The sequence below is a fragment of the Budorcas taxicolor genome, chromosome 10, assembly GCF_023091745.1.
Source record: "Budorcas taxicolor isolate Tak-1 chromosome 10, Takin1.1, whole genome shotgun sequence".
NCBI classification, from domain to species: Eukaryota; Metazoa; Chordata; class Mammalia; order Artiodactyla; family Bovidae; genus Budorcas; species Budorcas taxicolor.
Window position 1 is genome coordinate 4821244 of NC_068919.1, and position 25455 is coordinate 4846698.

The following is a 25455-nucleotide window of genomic DNA, read 5'->3' on the forward strand; positions in this document are numbered from 1 at the left end:
CAGTCCAAGAGGGCCAGGCAAGGAAGCGGTGGGTCCCTGCCGCCCAGCCTCCACCATGCTCTCCAGCTGGGGAGGCAGGAAGGGAGCGGGTGGAGAGAGGCCAAAAGAATCAGAGCTAAATGCTATCCCATCACATCCATCACAGGAAATACAGAGTCAGAAATAACTACTCAGCTAACACCAAGTACTCTGTAAGGTGAGTTTTTGTCTCATGTATCACCAAGATAGGAAAAAAGAACTGTCCTTTAAGCAATGTCACACCATCTAATGTAAGATACATCCCAATTAGAAAGAAACTACACATTGGAGCAAGAAAAAGTGAATCTTAGAATCAATGGCATACAGTAATAATAGTAACACAAGCCAAAACTTGTGTGTAGTTCCTATGTGCCAGGCACTGTTTAAGTTCTTTATTTGTATTGTCTCATTCAGCCCTCACAAGAGCTTCATGAAGGCAGATATTATTAGTGTTATTATTCCACTTTTTACAGAAGGAAATGAAAGTAGAGTGAGTTAGTAACTTGCCCAAGGCCACATAGGTGTTAGTGGAACCAAATGTCTGAGTCTAAATTCCTGCTCCTGCATCATCGCAGCTCATCTGGAAATTACACAAAATACACAGAACCAACAAAAAAGTCACTTGTCATCCTATTGCTGAAAGACAACATCCAGATCTGACACTGTTCCTTCCAGTCATAAAAATAACAATACATTGTCCATGTGATTTTTAATGATCAGTATTTTTTAAGCAATAGTGTGTAGAGGAACCAAATGGAGCTATATATATATTAATAAGTATCACCCTGAAATTTCTGTCCAACATTTCAGAATAAATCGACCATGAGCCCTTTGAACTAAGAAATTTTGTTGGGCATCCCAGCCATTTCTCTTCTTGCTTCATTCCTTACTGGGTTAACCCAAGCTTTCCCAAGGTTTGCCCCTTTTCCATATGGTGTCTAAGAAGGTCACCCAGTAGTGTTTCTTGTATCAGTGACAAATGCCTTTCTTAGACCCTGGACACTGTAACATGATTCTGCTGAATTCTTGCAGAAAATGCTCACAGACCCCTTGAGATACCGTATGGCAAGCAACCAGATGTCATCATAAAAGCATGACTCAGATTTCCAGGCAGCCAACAGCCTCAGAGGACAAAGCTCCTCCAAGGCCCTGGAGTGCTTGCAACACCGCTGACTGGTTGGAACGGGTATCTCCAGGTCAGAGAACCCATCCCAGAGGGCTGTCTGACACTTGGGAATGCAGGTGGGGCTTAAAAGCTTCTGCAAAACAAAGTTGAAGATTTTGCCTGTGCCTGTGACAGCAGCCAGTCACACAGCCAGCAAATCCAGACCAACGGAAGACAGATTAACAACAGTCTACAGAAACAAATGAAAGCATTAGGCTGTGATATATTCCCCTGAAACCACACAAAAGGAAAAAGTACAGCTCCTTTCACTGTTTAAGCCTCCAAAGACCCTGTATGTGATTGGGAATGGTTTTGTATAGAAGTAGACTTGGGGCTGGTATAGGTTTTCTCAAACTAGGCAGAAGGTGAGAGGGACTTGCTATTTCTTTGAGGCTTGGGAGTTTTGTAAGGAGTTTTAAATGCTGAATTTTTTATTTTAAAAATAGCCTAAAATCATCTTGTTATAAAGAGAGCATGCATCTGCAGTGATAATTCATATCCAGAGAAAGTCTTTCTGTAAAATAAAACTTTTGTTTCTTAAGGGAATGTTTTTCCCACTGAAGTCAACATATTCTTGGGATTTTATGAGAAGGTTTTTTCCTTGGAAAGGTTGACATAGCTCTCAAATTTAAGAAATATTGGTCTGGTATGTTAAAAAAATATTTTTTTTAAACTCCAATACCTCATTATGATTTGGGATCAAACTACAATGTGAGATTCCTCTTTATTTCCATTTCTCTGTTACATGACTTCTTCCTACTCGTTCCCTTAAATGAGATATAAAGTCAGGTTAAGTTAATATTCTCTGGTGGCTCAGCGGTAAGGAATCCACCTGACAATGCAGGAGAGGCAGATCTGATCCCTGGGTCAGGAAGATCTTCTGGAGAAGGAAATGGCAACCCACTCCAATATTCTTGCCCGGCAAATCCCATGGACAGAGGAGCCTGACAGGCTATAGTCCATGGGGTCGCAAAGATTCAGACACGACCGAGCGACTAAAAACAACATGAAATTAATGTGCAATAGATCTCTCAGTGGAAAGATATGGATTTAATGAAGGGCATTGATGCAGCCTTGGAATTAAAAGACGCTTACTCCTTGGAAGGAAAGTTATGAGCAACCTAGATAGCATATTCAAAAGCAGAGACTTTACTTTGCCGACTAAGGTCCGTCTAGTCAAGGCTATGGTTTTTCCAGTAGTCATGTATGGATGTGAGAGTTGGACTGTGAAGAAGGCTGAGCGCCGAAGAACTGATGCTTTTGAACTGTGGTGTTGGAGAAGACTCTTGAGAGTCCCTTGGACTGCAAGGAGATCCAACCAGTCCATTCTGAAGGAGATCAACCCTGGGATTTCTTTGGAAGGAATGATGCTAAAGCTGAAACTCCAGTACTTTGGCCACCTCATGCGAAGAGTTGACTCTTTGGAAAAGACTCTGATGCTGGGAGGGATTGGGGGCTGGAGGAGAAGGGACGACCCAGGATGAGATGGCTGGATGGCATCACGGACTCGATGGATGTGAGTCTGAGTGAACTCCGGGAGTTGGTGTTGGACAGGGAGGCCTGGTGTGCTGCGATTCATGGGGTCGCAAAGAGTCGGACACGACTGAGCGACTGAACTGAACTGAACTGAACTGATAGTTCTGGAATAGTAATGAAACGCACTCTACAGAAAGAAAAAACATTCATTCTTACCCAGAAGCCCTACGGGGGCGAAGGCGACAATGGGACAGGTTCTCAAAGCCAGCGGGTGGCTCCTGGCTCCTCTGGCTCCTCCGCCTCTGGGGTGGAGCCTCCTGGGCATGACTGGCACAAGACCTACCGCATGGGCGGAGCTGCAGCGGGGCTCCTATGGGCTGGCCAGAAAGTTCCTTGCTTTTCAAGTAAAAATAAAAGACACATTTTTCATTTTCACCAAGAACTTTATTGACCAACGTATTCACCATTTTGTTCCGCTACCTTCTGTCATTTTTCAGGCAACTTTAGAATTCCATTTTCCCAAGACATTTGATCTTTTAGAGCAAAGAACTATTCCAGGTTCCTTTTACAGTCTTCCAGGGAATTGAAATACTCTGCATTAAGAGAATTTTGTGAAGACTGAAATAAAGAGCAGTCTGAAGGTGCAGTGTCTGGTGAATACGGTGGATGAATCAGAACTGCCCAGCCAAGCTGTAACGATTTCTGCCTGGTCACCAAAGAAATACATGGTCCTATGTTATCATTATCCTAATAGAAGATTATGTGTTTTCTGTTGACTAAGTCTGGGTGCTTTTCATCAAGTGCTGCTTTCAGTTGGTTAATTGGGAGCAATACTTGTTGGAATTAATCTTTTGGTTTTCCAGAAGGAGCTCATAATAGAGGATTCTCTTCCGATTCCACCATATACACAACATCACCATCTTTGGATGAAGACTGGCTTTTGATGTGGTTGGTAGAGTTTCATTTCAGTTGTCTGATGATCTCTTCTATTCTACATTATTATACAGTGTCCACTTTTCATCACCACAATTGTTTCATTGTCACAATATGTTTTAAAAACCAAACATCTTCATTATGTTTAAATAGAGAATCCCATGCAGAAATGCAGTTAATAAAGTTTGGGTTTTTTTGTTTTTTTTGTTTTTTTTTTTGCTTAGCTTATGTGGAAGCCAAGTGAAAACCCAAGTGAAAAGTGAAAGTGTCTGACTCTTTGTGATTACATGGACTGTAGCCCACCAGGCTCCTCTGTCCCTGGAATTCTCCAAGCAAGAATACTGGAGTGGGTTGCCATGCCCTTCTCCAGGGATCTTCCCAACCCAGGAATCAAACCCACATCTCCTGCATTGGCAGGATTCTTTACCATTGAGCCATGAGGAAAACCCATGTGGAACCCAAACATCAAAGCAATTAATATAACCAAGCTGGTGCAAATTATCTTCAATGCTTGATTTGGATATTTTGAGTATGTTGGCTATCTCCCACATGGTATACCATTCATCGTTCTCAGTTACTGTCTTGACTTGATCACTATCAACTTCAAAAGGTCTACAGACTGTGGAGCATCATCCAGCAAGAAATTTCCAGCCTGCAACTTCACAAACCACTTCTGACACATTTGATCAGTCACAGCAACTTCTCCATACACTGCACAAATCTTGTGTTTTGGTTTTTTTTTTTTTTACATTTCAGAAGAGTTTTTACCTTCCTTGAAGTAATGAAGCATAGTATGCCAAAAATATTGCTTTTTTCCTTCCATCTTCAGTATTAAAATGGCTACACAAAAGTTCATTAATTTTGATAAGCTTTTTTTAATGCAGTGCTGACATGACAGCCATCACCATGCAATCTAACAAAGCTGTTTCAAAAGAAGTTAAAGACAACTAAGCTCTACTGAGCCATCTTACGGAAAAACTGAAAAACTTTTTAGCCAACCCAATATTCTGACCAGATGAGTAAAGTAAACCTCTGTGGAGTGGACAGCTACATGCAGGTGAATGTGTGTGTGACCGTGCCTTCATGATGCTTGGCACAAAGCAGATGCCGCACAAGGTTTGTTCCGATCACCTGGGCATCTAATTAAAATGCACACTTTGATTCAATAGGTCTAGAGAGCTTGAGATTCCGTGTATCTAACAAGCTCCAAGATGCCAATGCTGTTAATCCATGGATATTTGTAGCAAGGATGTAAAAGATGCATATAAAGATTATGAGTAAAATGGTTTATTGATATGTTAGAGTGGGGGGGGGAATAAAATTTCTAAATTAGAACATTATTTTCTGTAATATGTAATTTAAAATTTGTATAACAGATTTATTAAGCAACATGGTTTAGTAATCATTTCAAAATTTCATCTACTTCAGTAAAAGTTTTCATATTCAAGACAGCCCCTTGAAACTTTTAAAAAATGAGGAATTAGGGAAACAGCTTTTATTTGTATTTGCTTTTTATCTGGACATATTGAGTGCTTTTGGAATCTTGTATCATGTCCTATAGGGTTTCCCTGGTGGTTCAGTGATAAAGAACCCACCTGCCAATCCAGGAGACTCAAGTTCGATTCCCTGGAACAGGAATTGGCTATCTGCTCCACATTCTTGCCAGGAAAATCTCATGAACAAAGGAACCTGGTAGGCTATAGTCCACGAGGTCACAAGAACTGGACATGACTTAGCAACTAAACAGCAACAACATCATGTCGTATAACTCTCCTGGATTTGATAACTCCTGGGGCCATCATCTAGGTCACACTCAATAAGACGAGACATTTTAAAAAATCAGAGGTAATGAGAGAAAAGAATGGTAAAGAATCCAGAATCTGCCTGCAATGCAGGAGAGCCCGGTTCGATTCCTGGGTTGGGAAGTTCCCTTAGAGAAGGGGCTAGGTTACCTGGTTACCCAGGGCTGTATTCTGGGCTTCTCTGGAGACTCAGACGGTAATGAATCCACCGCAATGTGGGAGACCCTGGTTCAATTCCTGGGTTGGGAAGATCCTCTGGAGGAGGGCATGAGAACCCACTCCAGTATTCTTGCCTGGAGAGTCCCCACGGACAGAGGAGCCTGGAGGGCTGCAGTACACAGGATCACACAGAGTCAGACATGACTGAGCAACTAAGCAAACACAGTGAGAGAAAAAAAGATGAAGAAATCTGGTTCTCAGCTCAGACAAACCTGACTTCTAATCCCAACGGTATTAATGATCTATTTCTATACAATAAATTAACCCCAAATTTAGTGGCTTAATGTGGCCAAAATCATTTTTTATCTCCTATGGTTCCTATTGGACTTCCATGGTGGCTCAGAGGGTAAAGAATCCGTCTGCAATAAAAGAGCCTCAGACTTGATCCCTGGCTTGGGAAGATCCCCTGGAGAAGGGAACGGCTACCCACTCCAGTATTCCTGCCTGGAGAACCCCATGGACAGAGTTGACTAGTGACTAACACACACAGTTCCCATGGATCAGAAATTCAGGCACAGCTGGAGTGGGCAGTCTGGCTTGAGTTCCCTCATGAAGTTACTGTCAGATGTTGGCTGGGACTCAAGTCTTCTGAAGGCCTGATGGGGACTGGAGAATCCAATGCTGCTGGCTCTTCATGGGAGGCTTCAGTTCCTCTTTGCATGGACTTCTCCACAGAGCTGCTGGAGTGTCTTCATAATTCACAACTCAAAAGTAAGGTCGAAACTCCATATCCCTTATAACCTAGCTTCTGAATCCTATACCATCACTGGTGCTGCATTTTGTTGGACGCACAGACCAGCTCTGACTTCGGTGTGAGAGTAGATGACACGTGAATGGGAATGCGTGTGTGCATGCCAAGTGCTGAGTTGTGTCTGACTCTGTGTGACCCCGTGGACTGTAGCCCACCAGGTTCTCCTCTGTCCTTAGGATTCTCCAGGTGTGAATACTGGAGTAGGCTGCCATGCCCTTTCCTAGGGGATCTTCCTAACCCAGGGGTCGAATCTGTGTCCCTTACTTTTCTTGCATTGGCAGGCAGGTTCTTTACCACTAATGCCAGCTGGGAAGCCCATGGACGGGAATCTCAGGAGGTAATCTGAGATTGAGGTAACCTCATGGAGGGCCACCTTAGAGACTGCTACAGTAGTTTGGCTCTGTCACTATTTTGGGAAGATTCTCTAAACCTTCTGAGCACCAATGTACATATCAACGTGGGATTTAGTAATGCTCTCTCGGAGAAGGCAATGGCACCCCACTCCAGTACTCTTGCCTGGAAAATCCCATGGACAGAAGAGCCTGGTGGGCTGCAGTCCATGGGGTCACTGAGAGTTGGACACGACTCAGTGACTTCACTTTCACTTTTCACTTTCATGCATTGGAGAAGGAAATGGCAACCCACTCCAGTGTTCTTGCCTGGAGAATCCCAGGGATGGCGGAGCCTGGTGGGCTGCCATCTATGGGGTTGCACAGAGTCCGACACGACTGAAGCGACTTAGCAGCAGCAGCAGCAGCAGCAGCAGTAATACTCTCTAATTCTTAAATTGTTTAAAGAGGAGGTGATATATATGTGCTCTTCACTTAGTAGGAATCCAGTACACATTAAACACAATCATAATAATACTATCATCCACATTGTTAGATGATGGCTGTGATACTATGATTTATAACAAGAAATATAAATTTGGTTTTCCTCTCTTACACACTGCTCCTAAAACCCTTGTAATTGCCTAAGCAATAAGAAAAATGGAAGCATCTTTTGTTTCTCATGCCCTGGTTCCTGAAATAGCTCTAGGGCAATACAGATGAAAGAGGTATCTTTTGTTATTTACAAAGAGCTCCTTTCAACCACTCTTGAAGTGAATTTTGGAAAGCCCCTAGATAACTACTGATAAGGGCCAGTTGCCAAGGAAACCAACCAAGTGATTAAAGGTTGAAATTTCAGCCTCACCCTCCACCCTTCAGGGAGAGAAGGACTGGAGGTTGGATTAATCACTAATGGCCAATAATTTAATCAACCATGCCTACATAATGAAGCTTTCCTAAAAGCTCCTAAGCTTCGTAGGTAGTGCCAATGGTAAAGAACCCACCTGCCAGTGCAGGAAATATAACAGACATGGGTTCTATCCCTGGGTCAGGAAGATCCCCTGGAGGAGGACACGGCAACCCACTCCAGTATTCTTGCCTGGAGACTCCTATGGACAGAGGATCCTGGCAGACTACAGTCTATAGGGTTACACAGAGTCAGACATGACTGAGCAACTTCGCAGGCATGCATGGAGCTTGGGGGTCAGAGAGCTTCCAGGTTGGTAAGCATGTGGAGATGCTAGGAGGGTGGTGTGCCTGGAGAGGGCTTGGAAGCTCTGTGCTCCTTCCCAAATGCATCTCTTCCATTTGGCTGTTCCTGAGTTGTATTCTTTCATAATAAAACAGTAACCTAGGATGTAAAGTGTTTCTCTAAACCCCTTGAGCTATTCTTACAAATTAACAAATGGGAAGAGGGGGTCTTGGGAACTTCTGATTTACAGTCAGTCAATAAGAAGCACGGGTGACAACCCAGACTTGTAACTGGCGTCTGAAGTGAGAGATTAGTCTTAGGGATTGTTGTTTGGTGACTAAGTTGTGTCCAACTCTTTGTGACCCCATAGACTGCAGCACACAAGACTCCTTTGTCCTCCACTATCTCCCGGAGTTTGCTTAAATTCAGGTTCATTGAGTGGGAGTGATCCCTTTAATCTGTGGCATTTGATGCTAACTCTAGGTAGATAGTGTCAAAATTGAGTTAAATTGTTGTTGCTAGAGAATTGGTCAGTGTAAGGGGAAAAAATCCACACATTTGGAGGCCAGAAGTGAAGTCTTAAGTGTAGTGTGTGTGGAGAGAAGGAAAACAATATCTTTTTCCTCTCAAAGCCTAAAAGCCTTCCACAATAAAAACATGTATCTGCCAGTCCAGTTCACAGAGAAACCCACATCGCCCAGGTGAGGAAGTGGAAGCCTGGCCTGTGTTGCTGGCTCCTTCATAAATCCATGGCTCTCATGGGCCCCCTCCTGCCCTCCAGATCACACACTTCAGCTGTCTGCATTGAGTGACTTTCAATTTCATGTTACTCCACATTTTAAGTCTTCATGCATGCTCCTCCCCTGCCTGAAATGCTTTCTGTCTCTCCAATACTTCACTGAATTTTAACTCATCCTTCTTTCCTTAATAAACATACTGATATGTTTTCCTAGGCATTCTCTTTCTCTCTTGCACTTTTTTTGTTTCTTTCCCCCATATTTATACTCTTTTTTTACTCCTTTCTTCTTTTATTCATTCAACAAACAGTTACTGAATAGCAACCATGTGCCAGGAAAGCCTTGATCAACAAAACTAAGTTGCTGTCTTCCTGGGACTTATAGTTTGATGAAAAGCATAGAAATGAGTTTAGTTGCTTAAAGTCATGTCTAACTCGTTTTTGACCCCATGGACTGTACTCTGCCAGGCTCCTCTGTCTGTGAGATTTCCCAGACAAGAATACTGGAGTGGGTTGTCATTTCCAACTCCAGGGTATCTTCTCAACCCAGAGATTGAACCTGCATCTCCTGCACTGGAAGGTGGATTCTTTACCTCTGATCCACCAGGGAAACAAAGGCATGAGTACCCCTCCCCTAAAATATGTATAACACACCATGTGATGATAAGCGCTATGAAAAAATACCTAGCACAGTGAAGAGATTAACAGTTGTGAACACGGGGAGCTATTTTAGTCAGAGAAACTTAAGTAATTCATCTTCCTCATAGACTGTCAGAGTCAGATATTAGCTCATTGGCCTATAAATCGCCAATACTTATGTATCTGGAACCAAGGAGATCTTTAATCAATATCTGTTGAGCTAAAGAAAGAATGAATAAATAGATGTATGCATGAATGAATATTAGATTCTAGTGTAAACCACAGATGCAAAAACTGAGTCCCAGAGAGGTTTGATCTGTAGAAGAGCAAGAAATAAAGTCTTAACTTCCAAGAATGCTTGCTTCAAAGGACAATGCTGTTTTTACTGTGTCATATTATGAATGCCTAAAACATCTTTGTTTTAATAGTGTCTCATCTGTTCCTCTTTCTGCATTTGACCAGAGGTGGCTGCTTGAATGGTATTCTGAGAGCTTGTTTTTCTAGTTTTTAACTTAGTCTTCATGGAAAACATCCACTGTTTACTCAAGTCCCTACAGTATATTTGTTCATCTGGTCAAGCAGTTGATTGGCCATAAATCACAAGGGTTCAGAAAGCAAAGTGGATCAGGGACCAGGAAAGAGTTTCCATTGAGATCCCGTTGGATGCTTTTATAGAAGAAAAATAAATTTGGGTCAATAGCTATTTCAAAATTTTGGCTCAGGACAACTTTAGTCTCTTAAAAATTATTGAACATCCTGAACAGATTTGTTTATGTTAATTATGAAAAATGAAACTGTTAGTTGCTCAGTCCTGTCCAGACTCTTTGTGACCCCATGGACTATAGCCTGCCAGGCCCCTCTGTCCATGGAATTCTCCAGGCAAGAATACTGGAATGAGTAGCCATTCCCTTCTCCAGGGGATCTTTCAGACCCAGGGATCAAACTCACGTCTCTTGCACTGCAGGCAGATTCTTTACCCTCTGAGCCACCAGGGAATCTATGCTGCTGCTGCTAAGTCGCTTCAGTCATGTCTGACTCTGTGCAACCCCAGAGACGGCAGTCCCCCAGGCTCCCCCGTCCCTGGGAATCTCCAGGCAAGAACACTGGAGTGGGTTGCCATTTCCTTCTCCAATGCATGAAAGTGAAAAGTAAAAGTGAAGTCACTCAGTCATGTCTGACTCTTAGTGACTCCATGGACTGCAGCCCACCAGGATCCTCCGTCTGTGGGATTTTCCAGGCAAGAGTACTGGAGTGGGGTGCCATTGCCTTCTCCAAGGGAACCTGTATCTACTTGTATTTACTGTATTTGAAATTAAAATTAGGTAATTTTAAAACATTTATTAACTTATTTTAAAATAATAAAACTTGCATCCCATGTTAACACGAATAACATGATCTTATAGAAAAATAAAATTTTTTCCAAACAAAAAATAATGTGTGGCATTGTTTTACATTTTTAAAAAATCTCTTTAGTATCTATCTAGTATAACAGAGAAAGACTAGATCCTCCTCTCTGCTTCTGCATTCAGTTTGTGGTGATACCACTCACCATTTCAGTTCAGTTCAGTTCAGTTCATTCGCTCAGTCTGTCTGACTCTTTGTGACCTCATGGACTGCAGCACCCCAGGCTTCCCTGTCCATCACCAACTCCCGGAGCCTGCTCAAACTCATGTCCATTGAGTTGGTGATGCCATCCAACCATCTCATCCTCTGTCGTCCCCTTCTCCTCCTGCCCTCAATCTTTCCCAGCATCAGGGTCTTTTCAAATGAGTCAGAAATGAGTCAGTTCTTCGCATCAGGTGGCCAAAGTATTGGAGTTTCACCGTTAGCCTCTGGGAAACTCCACTGCATATCCATGAAAGACTGTGCATGAATGCCTTCCCTGGCGACGCAGTGTATAGGAATTGCCTGCCAATGCAGGGGACACAGGTTCCAATCCCTGGTCCAGGAAGATCCCACACGCCATGGAGCAACTCAGCCCAGGCGCCACAACCATTAAGCCTGTGCTCTAGAGCCTGGGAACAGCAACTACTGATTGATGCCCAAGCACCCTAGAGACTGTGCTCTGCAAGGAGAGAAGCCGCTGCAGCCAGAAGCCCTTGGATCACAGATGGAGAACAGACCCCACTCTCTGCAACTAGAGGAAGCCCGCGTGCAGCAAGGAAGACCCAGCACAGCCAAAACAAATAAATATAGCAATGTGCACATGCCGAAAACACTTTTTAAAGAAGAATGCATATGAAAAAGTCAAGTAATGTATACTATTATAAAAGTTGTTTCGATCTGTGGACTCCACAAAAAGGTTTCAGGATGCCCTGGACCACACTGAAGACTGCTAGTTTCAAGAGCCATAAATTTGCATTGAAAAACAAACCAGGAAATGAAATTAAACCATCTTTTGAGGGTTTTCTTCCCTAGAAACCTACATGTGTTCATATTCCTACAACGATGGGCCTCTATTTTTGCTGCATGTGCTTAAGAATCATTTAGGAGGCATATTTAAAATACTGATTCTGGGCCCCCATCCCCAAATTGGCTGATCCCCTCAATTCAACTGAGATCTAGGAATATGCACTTTTTAGCAGGTCTCCACTCCTGTTCCTCTGCCTGCGGGTAGTACTAATCTATGGTAGATTATTTGAGAAATTTATTTTAGAGGGAAAAAAATAGTTTAGGTAGTTTGCAAAACTTAAACACATTTCAGTGAGATGAACTTTTAAAATTTGAAGTGAGAGAAAATACCTAAAACAGAAGGAGGTACCAAGGAAAGGGAGACCCATTTCTTGGGATATATATGGGCCTGTTCTGTGATTATTGCAACAGAAACGTGTATTCTTGGGAGCATGTGGCGTGTAGAGTTTTCCTGTCCACTGGATTTCATTATAGCTTAAAGTCTTTTAAGGTTTTCTAAACACAGTTCTTCAGTCTCCTAGTAGGATATTTACTTTATATTATGAAAGTACGAAACTATAGTGCTATCTTCTAGAAGGAGCTGAAGATATCATTAAAGCTTATTAACATTTTTAAGAAAAAATAAACGGTTTTTTGTGAACATTAAGGTAGCTTCTTTTTTCTTTACATAGTGTGGCGATTCATCATTTCATTCATTCACTTATCAAACAGTTAAAACCTTGCAAGCAAGGTCCTGGGAATGTCAGCTTATTTACCAGTTGGCTCTCTCATTCTGCCACTGGCACCACCATCATCTACCTATTTGTTCAGGTTGGAAACCTGTGAGCCACTTGACTTCTTTTCTTTTACTCCTCACCTCTCATCTATCAACCAGTGCTATTGACTGTAACTCCAAAAGATATCTCAAGCTTCTTGGCTCTTCTCAACCCCCATCACCTCCACTTTAACCAAGCCAACAATATCTTACGCCTGGACTCCTGCGGTTATTACTAACTCATTTATTCGTTCAATATTTATGAGCAGCTGCTAAGTACCAGGAACTTGTTGTCCCTGAAGATGGAGCAGAGAAACAAAACAGATAAATCCCTGCCTTTATGGAACTTTAATTTTAGTAATGGGGAGACAGACCAAAAACCAACCGTTCAATTAAATGTGGGTAAGCCAAAGAGATAATTGGGTTAGTGACAGGATTTTGGAGGAGAGGTCAGGACACATTTTATTTCAGTCTTCTGGAAATTCCAGGAACAGGCCACTCATTTGCTCCCAAGCCCTTTGTACATACTGTTCCCTCTGCTTGGGACTGTATTCGCCTTACATTTTTCAAGACTGATCCTTCCTCACACCTCACACATATATCACCCTCCTCAGGAGCCTGTCCTTGACCACCTGATTTAAATCAGGTTCCTCCTCTCACTTCCTCTTGAGTAACACCTATTTATTTTACTTCTTGGTACATACCACAACTTGCAAATATACATTACTGGTGCGTTTGTCACTTCTGCCCATACTAAGCTGTAAATTTCACCTCTGTCTTGTTTGCCATTGAGCACTTACTGCCCATCACACAGTGGCCCTGTGGTCCAGTCAAGGTTCTGTCGAAGAGCATACATCATACATGTGCGTGAGACTTATTGGCTTATGCCCTCTGAGGGCTGCTGAAGTAGTTCTGAAATCTGTAAGGTAGGAAGCCAGACAGGAAAGGCTCAGCCAGGCACTAAAGCTGCAGCCCTTAAGTAGAATTTTTTTTTCCCTCAGGGAAGCTTTGGTTTTGCTCTTGAGGTCTTTCAACTGACTGGACGATATGCACCCATATTATTTAGGATATTCCCCTTGATTTAAGGTCAGCTGATTGTATATGTTAATCACATTCACAAAATACCTTCATAGCAGCACCTGGATTTATATTTGATTAAACGGCTGAGTACTATGGCCTACTCAAGCTGACACATAAAACTAATCATCACAACGAGCAATAAGTATTTACTGGATGAGCAAAAGTAAGTGAAGTGTTAGTAAAAGGGTCCCTGTTTTCAGGGAGCAGACAGGCTAGCAAAAGAGATGCACGTGTAAACAGACAGTTACGAAAGAGCAAGGCAACAGCATGCCCCTCAGGTGCCACAGGCATCCTGAACAGTGACCAAAGGAGTTACATATGTTGAAGCTGCAAGTTTTCATTCTTGTTCTAACTAGCCATGAGATTAACAAAAACCTCCACTAGCATTAGGGAAATATGGAATTCATTTATTCCTGGAATTAGCTGGAGACTTTCCATTTGCTCTGAAATATTGTCTAGGATAATTCTGGGTGATGGTGTTTTCTGGGTTTATTCACACAATTAACCAGTGAAAGAATCCACAGGAAAGCCAAATCTTCCTTAGGCCTATGATATTATATATTAGAGGCATAGCCAATGAAAAGACAGAGCTTATAATCAGAGGCTAGTGTTTATAGAAACTACAGAATCTGTCTTGGAGACAAGCAATAGTGATTGTCAACTATGTTGAACATCTTTGAGGTGCTTATAAAATAAAGGAAAAAATAAATATTATTTCTTACAAACCTATGAGGTCTGTGGAAGCTATAAAAGAAGGATCAATCATGCAGCTTTGTGTAGTACAATGAATTTTGCATTTTTTAAACACAAGATTAATACTAATATATGGCTTTATTACACTGTAAAATGTTCAATACATACAAAATTATGAAAAATAGATAAAACTGGGCTAACTTCCAACCCCACACTCCCACTTTATTCTGCAGTGCAGTGTATCCTTCTAGTTCTTTTCTTATGCAGATGACTGCAAATGTTTACATATATAATTTTTAAAACATCAAAGGGATTATATAATATGTATACATTTCACCATTTGCTTTTTTCACTTATCAAGCTCTTGAAGAATTTTGCAAATCCATGCATGCAGATCTGCCTTTTTCATTTCAGTGGCTGAGTAATATTCCACAATAGGATGTGCTATATCTATTTATCCATCCTGCTGCTTATAATCATTTAGGTTGTTTGGCTATTTTTCTCTATTACTAGTGGTGCAGTATGCATTACATCAGTTAGGAGGCATCTGGCTGAAAATAATAGAAACTCTAACTCAAACTGCTTTAACAGTAAATAAATTTTTAGCTCACATAACTGGGATTAAAGAGATTAAGCAAACTTTATTGTTGGTTGATTTATTGGCACAACAATGCCATTATGAATCACATGCTCTTGGACTGGAAGAATTAATATCATAAAAGTGGCCATACTGTCCAAAGCAATCTACAGATTGAATGCGATTGCTATCAAAAATACCCTTGATATTTTTCACATCTGCCTGCAATGTGGGAGACCTGGGTTCCGTCCCTAGGTTGGGAAGATCCCCTGGAGAAAGAAATGGCAACTCACTCCAGTGTTCTTGCCTGGAAAATCTCATGGACAGAGGAGCCTGGCAGGCTACAGTCCATGGGGTTGCAAAGAGTTGGACATGTCTAAGTGACTAAGCCCACACACACAGAACAAATAATCCTAAAATGTATACAGAACAACAAAAGATCTAGAATTGCCAAAGCAATCCTGAGAAAAAAGAACAAAGGAGGAAGCATAACCCTCCCAGACTTCAGACAATACTACAAAGCTACAGGAACCAAAACAGCATGATACCGGCACAGAAACAGACATATTGATCAATGGAACAAGACAGAGAGCCCAGAAATAAACCCACACACCTATGGTCAATTAAACTTCAGCAAAGAAGGCAAGAATATACAATGGAGAACACACAGTCTCTTCAGCAAGTGGTGTTGGGGAAGTTGGACAGTGATACGTAAATCAGTGAAATTAGAACACTTTCTCACAACATACACAAAAATAAATTCAAAATGGCTTAAAGACTTGCACAAAAGACATGACACCAAATAACTCCTAGACGAGAACATAGGCAAAACATTCTGTGATATAAATCATACATAGGTATGTTTTCTTGGGTTAGTCTCCCTAGGCAATAGAAAAGAAAGCAAAAATAAACAAATGTGACTTGACCAAACTTACAGACTTTTGTATAGCAAAGGAAATCATAATCAAAATAGAATGATAACCTACAGACTAGGAGAAAATAATTTCAAATGATGTGACTGACAAGGGCTTAATTTCCAAAGCATACAAACAGCTCATACAACTCAACAAAAAAAACAAACAACCCAATTGGAAAATGGGCAGAAGACCTAAGTAGACATTTTTCCAAAGGAGACATACAGATGGTTAGCAGGCACATGAAAAGATGTTCAACATCACTAATTATTAGGAAAATGTGAGTCAAAACTATAATGAGGTACCACCTTACACCAGTCAGAATGGTCATCATTAAAAAGCGTACAGATAACAAGTGCTGTTGAAAAGGAAGCCCTCCTACACGGTTGGTGGGAGTATAAATTGGTGCAGCCATTATGGAAAACAATACGGAGATTCCTCAAAAAACTAAAAATAGAATTACCATATGATCCAGCAAGCCCACTCCTGGGCACATATCCAGACAAAACCATAATTTGAAAGGGTACACGCATCCCTATGTTCATAGCAGCACTGTTCACAATAGCCAAGACATGAAAGCAACCTAAATGTCCCAAGACAGATGAATGGATAAGGAAGATGTGGTACAAATACAAATAGAACACTACTCAGCTCTAAGACAGAATGAAATAATGTCACTTGCAGTGACATGGATGGACCTAAAGATTAGTATATTAAGTGAAGTAGGTCAGAGGAAAAAGACAAATTCCACATGATATTATTTATATATGGGATCTAAAATGGCATAAATGAACTTATTTACAAAACAGAGACAGACTCACGGACGCAGAGAATAGGTTTGCGGTTGTCAAGGGGGACTGAGAGTGTGGAATTAGCAGAAGCAAACTATTGTACACTGAATGGATAAACAAGGTCCTATACCAGGAATTATATTCAATATCTTGTGATAAACCACAGTGGAAAAGAACATGAAAAAGAATGGATATAGATGTATAACTAAATTTTTACTTTGCGGCATAGCAGAAAATAATACATTATAAATCACCTATATTTAAATAAAATAAAATTTGCAAAACAAAAGACACCATCATGGAGGCAGGTCCTTTCTATCTTGCTACCCTGCCAGTCTCAGCATTCACTTCATCTCAAGGCTGGCTCACCTATGGACATAAAATAGCTGATAACAATGGCCAGAGCTATATGCTTTCTAATTTGCATGCCAAATGGGAAAAGATTTGCTTCTCACAGTTCTCTTTTAAGAGTGAAAAAGAGCTTTTTCAGAAACCTTTACTAAAGGTCCCTCATATTCCACTGGCTGAATTTGCTTATTTCTGGACCAGTCAATGGCAGCGAGGCTGGGGTTCCTCATACTCTTCAGACCCACCACCCATGCTGACTTCAGTTCCCCACACTGCCGGGCAGCTTCCAGTAATAGAGAAATGGAACAGATTTTGGAAAGTGAACCAAAATGTCCTAGTTCTCAAACTGTCACATCACAGAACTACACCTTTGAGAATCTGTGCAACTAGAATTTCTTTAGGAATCTTTCTTGTAAATAGTTTCTGGTTTAAAATGTGTGCACATTTAATATGTTAATAGATTCAGCTTAATTACCCTAAAAGCAACAACAACCACTACCACCACAAGAGAATACAACCTGACTTAATTTGAACTCTCACCAAAAGGATGAGAATACTTTTTATTCACGTGCTTGCCAAAATGGCCCTTTCCCCACCTTTCTACTGGTGCTGGGAGTGAAGAATATGTTTTAATATTCAGTTTGTGGATTACTGATGAAGTGGAGCATCTTTTCATTTGCTCTTAGTCGCTTGAATTTCTTCTGTGACTTGCTAATTTAATTCCACCTTTGGATCTTCATCCTTTTCATATGTATTCTATGAACTCTTTATATATTTGATATATCAATTCTTTCGGGTATGTTTCAGATATTTTCTAAAAATTCTGTTGGTTGTTATCTTCTACATGCTTATGGTAATTTCTGTACTATAGAATTTAAAAATATTTACAGTTTAAATATAATTTTCTTTTTAACCTTCCTGGTTTCTAAGCTTTGACTGAATCTTGTTTAAGTGATGTCTTTCTCACATCAAGATCATAAAATTTTTCTTTATGCATCTTGCTATTGTAAATAACATTAGGATATGTTTTAACATGGAATCATCCTGCTTTGCTGGGATAAACTCTTCTTGCTAATACATCAGTGAGCTTCATTTGTTAATATTTTATTTGTGCTTTTTTTGGGTAACCTCAGCTCGGTACCCAATTGAGGTTGGCCTATGAGTTTTATTTGTTTGCTTGTTGTTTGTGGTGGTGGTGGTAGTATTTGAGCCTAATAGAATGAGGTAGGAAGCGTCATCTTTATGTATGCCTGGAATGCTTTCTGTAGTCTAAATTAGCCCATATAAGTCTAGTCATCTGACCTGCTTCTCTATTTAGCTGAGAAAAAAAATATGTTGTATTACAATGAAGTCTATGAATAAATACACTAAATGTGTGAATATTTACAAATATCTATTAAAGATCTGTTATTTTGTTACTGTATTTTTATTAATTCCTTACTTAAATCTTTTTTAAAAATACATTATATTTTTAGAGTCCCTACCACTCCCCCCATTTCCCTCTGTCTACCCCTCCTCCAAGGTGGACACCAGAATTTCTAGATGGTACTAATTAGTAAGTCAATTATTCAACCAGGTCTTCTAACCAATATTTAATCTTCAATTTTGTCAATTCTTCTATTAAGTTTATTCACTGAGCTTTAACATTTTTCTATGATCATATTTTTAATCTCTAAGAATTTTGGAGTTTTCAAATAATTGTTTATCTTATTGTATACATTAATTATAATTATTTTTAATGTTCTCTTAACTCTGTTTCTTTAACATTGGTGCCTCTTTTCACAGTATTCAAATTAGTTCAGTTCAGTTCAGTCGCTCAGTCGTGTCCGACTCTCTGCAACCCCATGAATCGCAGCACGCCAGGCCTCCCTGTCCAACACCATCTCCCGGAGTTCACTCAGACTCATGTCCATCGAGTCCATGATGCCATCCAGCCATCTCATCCTCTGTCGTCCCCTTCTCCTCCTGCCCCCAATCCCTCCCAGCATCAGAGTCTTTTCCAAAGAGTCAACTCTTCGCATGAGGTGGCCAAAGTACTGGAGTTTCAGCTTCAGCATCATTCCCTCCAAAGAAATACAGAATCAAGAAGTGATTCTTAATTGTGTGCTCATCTTTGTATCTATGGCTCTGTGTATAAACATGTTTGTGGATTTTACTTCTGTTTTCTACAACCTGCTTCCAGGGATTGTGGGTGAGACGGGATATGTGGCTAGGAGGAGAAATCCCAATAGATGTCTTTGGTGTAAGAGTCTTTCTGTGCCTCACCAAGTCAGCAGGTCTGTGGGGCTCTGTTGTGCTGTGTTATCCCCAGGGTTCACTGTGAGCATTGAACTGCTGCTGCCACTGCCGTAGGGAGAAGGAAGAGGGGCTGGCCTGCCCGTGTGCTCTGCATAGGATTTCCTATTTAACATCTGTGGCCTCTCTCTGCTTAATGGCATCTGTTGGATGGGCTTACAGGTTCCTGGAATGACAGTTGGGTTTCACAGTTACTTATAACAGATTGCCTTTAAACAGCAACTATTATTATAGAGAATTTACACATTGCATAAAATCAAGCACATTTATATCAGTATTATTATGATTTGATCACCATTGAGAGACCCAGATAGTCATGATGATGTGATCACTCACCTAGAGCCAGACATCCTGGAGTGTGAAGTCAAGTGGGCCTTAGGAAGCATCACTACGAACAAAGCTAGTGGAGGGGATGGAATTCCAGTTGAGCTCTTTCAAATCCTGAAGGATGATGCTGTGAAAGTGCTGCACTCAATATGCCAGCACATTTGGAAAACCCAGCAGTGGCCACAGGACTGGAAAAGGTCAGTTTTCATTCCAATCCCAAAGAAAGGCAATGCCAAAGAATGCTCAAACTACTGCACAATTGCACTCATCTCACACGCTAGTAAAGTAATACTTAAAATTCTCCAAGCCAGGCTTCAGCAATACATGAACCGTGAACTTCGAGATGTTCAAGCTGATTTTAGAAAAGGCAGAGGAACCAGAGATTAAATTGCCAACATCCACTGGATCATCGAAAAAGCAAGAGAGTTCCAGAAAAACATCTATTTCTGCTTTATTAACTATGCCAAAGCCTTTGACTGTGTGGATCACAATAAACTGTGGAAAATTCTGAGAGAGATGGGAATACCAGACCACATGACCTGCCTCTTGAGAAACCGCTATGCAGGTCAGGAAGCAACAGTTAGCACTGGACATGGAACAACAGACTGGTTTCAAATTGGGAAAGGAGTACGTCAAGGCTGTATATTGTCACCCTGCTCATTTAACTTCTATGCAGAGTACATCGTGAGAAACGCTGAGCTGGAGGAAGCACAAGCTGGAATCAAGATTGCCGGGAGAAATATCAATAACCTCAGATATGCAGATGACACCACCCTTATGGCAGAAAGTGAAGAGGAACTAAAAAGCCTTTTGATGAAAGTGAAAGAGGAGAGTGAAAAAGTTGGCTTAAAGCTCAACATTCCGAAAGCTAAGATCACGGCATCGGGTCCCATCACCTCATGGCAAATAGATGGGGAAACAGTGGTTGATTTTATTTTTTCTGGGCTCCAAAATCACTGCAGATGGTGATTGCAGCTATGAAATTAAAAGACACTTACTCCTTGGAAGGAAAGTTATGACCAACCTAGACAGTATATTAAAAAGCAGAGACATTACTTTGCCAACAAAGGTCTGTTTAGTCAATGCTATGGTTTTTCCAGTGGTCATGTATGGATGTGAGAGTTGGACTATAAAGAAAGCTGAGCACTGAAGAATTGATGCTTTTGAACTGTGGTGTTGGAAAAGCCGCTTGAGAGTCCCTTGGATGGCAAGGAGATCCAACCAGTCCATCCTAAAGGAGATGAGTCCTGGATGTTCATTGGAAGGACTGATGTTGAAGCTGAAATTCCAATACTTTGGCCACCTGGTGCGAAGAGTTGACTCATTTGAAAAGGCCCTGATGCTGGGAAAGATTGAGGGCAGGAGGAGAAGGGGGCGACAGAGGATGAGATGGTTGGATGGCATCACCAACTTGATGGACATGGGTTTGGGTGGACTCTGGGAGTTGACGATGGACAGGGAGGCCTGGCGTGCTGCGGTTCATGGGGTCACAAAGAGTCGGACGTGACTGAGCAACTGAACTGAAATGAGAGATCTACGAGATTTCTTGAAGTCTCTTTAAAAATGCTCTTGCTAGGGAATTCCCTGGAGGTTAGGACTCCGCACTTTCACTTCTGAGGGCCCAGGTTCAATCCCTGGGAACAAAGATGCTGTAAGCCATATGGCCAGAAACAAACAAGCAAAATATCTTTTGCTTTATTACCTACATAAATTGTTTTTAAAAATTTCTAAAGAAATATAAAATTCTCAGACTGCTGTTTTAAAAAGGCAACACTAGCCATGAATCACTTTCTTGGTTGTATTTACTAATCTCTTATTTATTGGCATATCTTTCTCTCTAGAAAGTAGAATTATAGCTTTGGATAAAGCAAAGAGGTAAGCAAAAGCAAAATAGTTACATGCAAACTCAGATCTTATTTTAAGAAATTTTTGGTAGGAAACTATTACCATCAACATAAAAAAAAAAAAAATTGAACACCTCCTTTAATATAATAGGGGGCTTCCCTGGTGGCTCAGATGGTAAAGAATCTGCTTGCAGTTCAGGAGACCTGGGTTTGATCCCCGAGTTGGGAAGATTTCCTGGAGAAGGTAATGGCAACCCACTCCAGTATTCTTGCCTGGAAAATTCCATGCACAAAGGAGCTTGGTGGGCTATAATCCAAGAGGTTACAAAGAGTTGGACACAACTGAGCGACTAACACACACATACATACGTTAATAGAATAGATTTTAAATATCTCTGTATAGTTTGAGGAGATTAAATGAGAGAGAAAAAGGCATAAGCTCAGTTTAAGTTGCTGTTTTTAAAGATACTCAGGTCAATAATGATATATTTTTTTAATTTTAGAAAGCAAATCTTTTTACTATTATGTAAAATGTTTAGTGTTAGAATATTATAGTAAACAGGGTTGTCAGGCATCCTATATATATGGTACAAACTCTGAATTTAATCATGGCCTACACCCTGTATAGACTTTGTTAGAACCCATTAAATGCCTTGTAGTCAGCTTTTTCTTTTTTTTTTTTTTTTTTTTTGAGAAATTACAAATATTTATCAGTTACAGCTATTTTTCTGTCACAATGATTGTTGCTTAAATGGCAATCTTAGGCATTTCTGTATAGAGGCATAGAAAACCATACCTCTATAAACAAACATCTGGGCAATCTCTTACTGTTGCTCCTACAGGTTTGGTTGAGGGGAGAGAAAAAGGGGAAAGTGAGAATTAAAAATATTTACTTTTCATATTCAAGAAAAGAGAACATTCTTCTTTGGCCAAACTGCCAAGCTGTGAACAAGTAATCACTGTTAATTCACGATCATTTGGTACCAGTTTATACGCTCTGAATATCAGCCAAATAGCTATTGCCTCACGCCCATAGCCCTACTTCTGGAAACTGGCCAGTCAACAGCCTCACTGCAAGCATCTAAAAGCAGGCAAATTAGTAACAGCCCTGGTTTCTGAAGGCCAGCCGATCGGTGACAAACCCCCAGTCCTGAAGGTCAGTGCTCTGTGCTAGCCCGTGCTTCTCGGTACAACACCAGTCAGCCTCACTCCTGGAGGTCACGGTCAGCTGACCAACCGCCACTTTCTTCCAGCGACCGTACCAACGCAGCTGGAAGCCCTTCAGTCTCTGTACCCTCTTGCTTCTGAAAGTTTTGGTCTCTGAATGTCAAGTTTCCCAAGACCTTATGTAAGGTCAGCTCTGATTTTGCTCATGGAAACTGTCTTACAAGTGTAGCTCTCCCTTGCAGGCAAGCAGAACGATTATCTACTTTGCATCAGATATGGAGTTCAGTGCATTGCTGGTCAGCAACCTTGCAACCCTTTTCGTAGCTCCTTATGATTTCAGATTTGCAAGTGACCAATGGAATTGATGTGGCCATAAGATTATCAAGTTCAATTGTCTCAAATTTTCCAGTGATTGATAATAACAAATCAATAATTTCTAGATTTGTGTATATTGGAAACTTCAAATGCCAAAACACAGAGTAATTTTCCGATGAATTTCCAAAATTCATGTGGACATGCATTAAATGAGAAAAAATTTCATTTGAAGCCTTTGTTTAATACACAACAGTTTATTCAATATAAAAACTGTCAGGTATAAACCAGCATATAATAACAGCTGAGCATAAGAGATGTATGATTTCTTCATCTAGTACTAAAGAAAATGATAAAATATTAAAATTTTTTGATCGAGAGAAATTCACATGAAGATAAAATAATCATAGCAGAAGTTATAATGGCCTTCACATTCTATATCATCAGCTGCATTTTAGCTTGAATGTTTACATGTACTGCTACCAGGAGGATTTTCTGATTCCAACACTGCCAGTACATACTCAAGGGCTGGGACAAAATCTATGGCCATAATAAAGTGTTACTGCAATTACTACCACAGGTTATCAGCAATCTAAATGTTTCCTCATCTTTTTGCAGCATAGCCACAAATAACCATAACCAGAACAATTTTTTTCCTGTTTCTCCTTTATGTGAAAAAGACTTGCCCCCAAGGTCATTGTGAATGAAATCTCTTCCAGATAAGACTTCAGAATTCTCCAGGCCAAAATACTCAAGTGGGTAGCCTTTCCCTTCTCCAGCTCCAGGGGATCTTCCCAATCCAGGGATTGAATCCAGGTCTCCCACATTGCAGGAGGATTCTTTACCAGCTGAGCCACAAAGAAAGCCCAAGAATACTGGGATGAGTAACCTAGTTCTTCTCCAGGGGATCTTCCCAACCCAGGAATCAAACTGGGGTCTCCTGCATTGCAGGTGGATTCTTTACCAACTGGGCTAAAGGGGGATTTTAATCAAGACATGTCTTAAAACAAAGAACAAAAATTCTGGTTTAAATAAAGACTGAAGTCATCACCTTGAAAAAGTTTACTGAGTTCTGGGCAGGTTGAGAAAAATAAATAACATATCTATTCCTGGAAATATCCTGGTGAACTTTTTCAAGTGCAAGGGCAAACAGAAAATCTTACTCGCTTCCAGACAAAAGACAAAGTAACAACAGCAGCGGTGGAAGCCAGGAGATGATAGAATAATAACTACAGGGCATGGAAAGAAAGGAAGGCAGTTTCAAAAGCCAACTCTCAGCTAAGATGCCATCCACCTGCCAGAGTGAAATGAAACCTGTTGGTGAATATAGCAAGATTTACATATCCCTTGTGTATCCTCAGCTGAGGAAAATGCTAAGAAAGAATGTTTCAAGCTAAAGGAAGCTCAAGAGAAGATTTAAGAGTGATGAGCAATGAACCTTGACATACATATTGTTTGTTATATTTTATTTATTTGTTTTGGCCTTGCCTTGCAGCATGCAGAATTTTAGTTCCCAAACCAGGGATTGAACCTGTGCCCCCTGCACTGGAAGGGCAGAGTCTTAATCACTGGACTGCTAGAAAAGTCTCATATTGTTATATTTTAAATAAATAGTGGCACAAAGGTTACAAATGTAAGTGGCAAATACAAAGTCTCAAAACTGAAGACATTGAAGACACATATGGCAAGTGAAAAATCTAAAAATGATTTAGAATTAAAATAGCAAAGGATCTCGGCCAATAGGAATTAGACAGAAGGGCGAAGTAAGGGAATTATTTGCATCCTAAAGTTCTCCTTTAGTGAATGAGGAAGCAAAACCATGAGGATGAGTAGAAGTGCAATGCAACTCTTTAGCATCTTGTTTTTATATAAAGTAGAATATATATAGAAAACTATATATTTTATGAGTAGGAGAAATTAGTAAACAACGTTCAGTGAGATGGAAACGTAAGTAAGAACTAAAATGAGGGCCATTTGCCAGGAGAATTTGGACAGAGTCTCAGTTTTATGCCCAAAGGCTCAGTTTCTTGGCTCTCAGCATATGAATGGCTCAGCCTGAAGCCAGGACGCTCATCTGGCCTCCAGCTCAAGAGTGTGAGAAAAACCTGCTGGCAAGGCAGAGCGGCAGGATACATGCAGCATGAACTTTGGAGGCAGCCAGAACTTGATCCCGTTCAGAAGTCTGTCACTATATAGCTTGTCCTTATCTGTAAAGGGAGGATAAAACCGCCCTTCACAAGGCTGTTGTGAAATGGGGTGAAGTTACATGCAGATACGCATGCAGTGCCTACTATAAGTAGCTACGCTGCAGTAGTGATTTTTACTTTTTATTATTGTTCTCATTTTTTGAAGTGATTAGCTCAGCCTGGGCAGATGCTCTGGAGGCCAGGGGCCAGCTGGACTCAGCTGGTTACAGACATCAGTTTCAACACCCTGACCCCCATTTTAGCTCTTTCTCGTGTGACTTTGCTTTGTAATTTCAAAACCACCCTCTCATGCTGAGACCCAGGACATTTTCCGGATTAAACCTCCTGCCTGGAGGTAGACTGGACTGGCTTTTTGGACCTCTGTTAACTTGAATCTCTGAATTATTATCTTTAGATGATTTTGATCAGTTTCTTTAAATTTTGTGAAGCAAGGATAGGGTTGTTGTTTAGTCGCTAAATCATGTCTGACTCTTC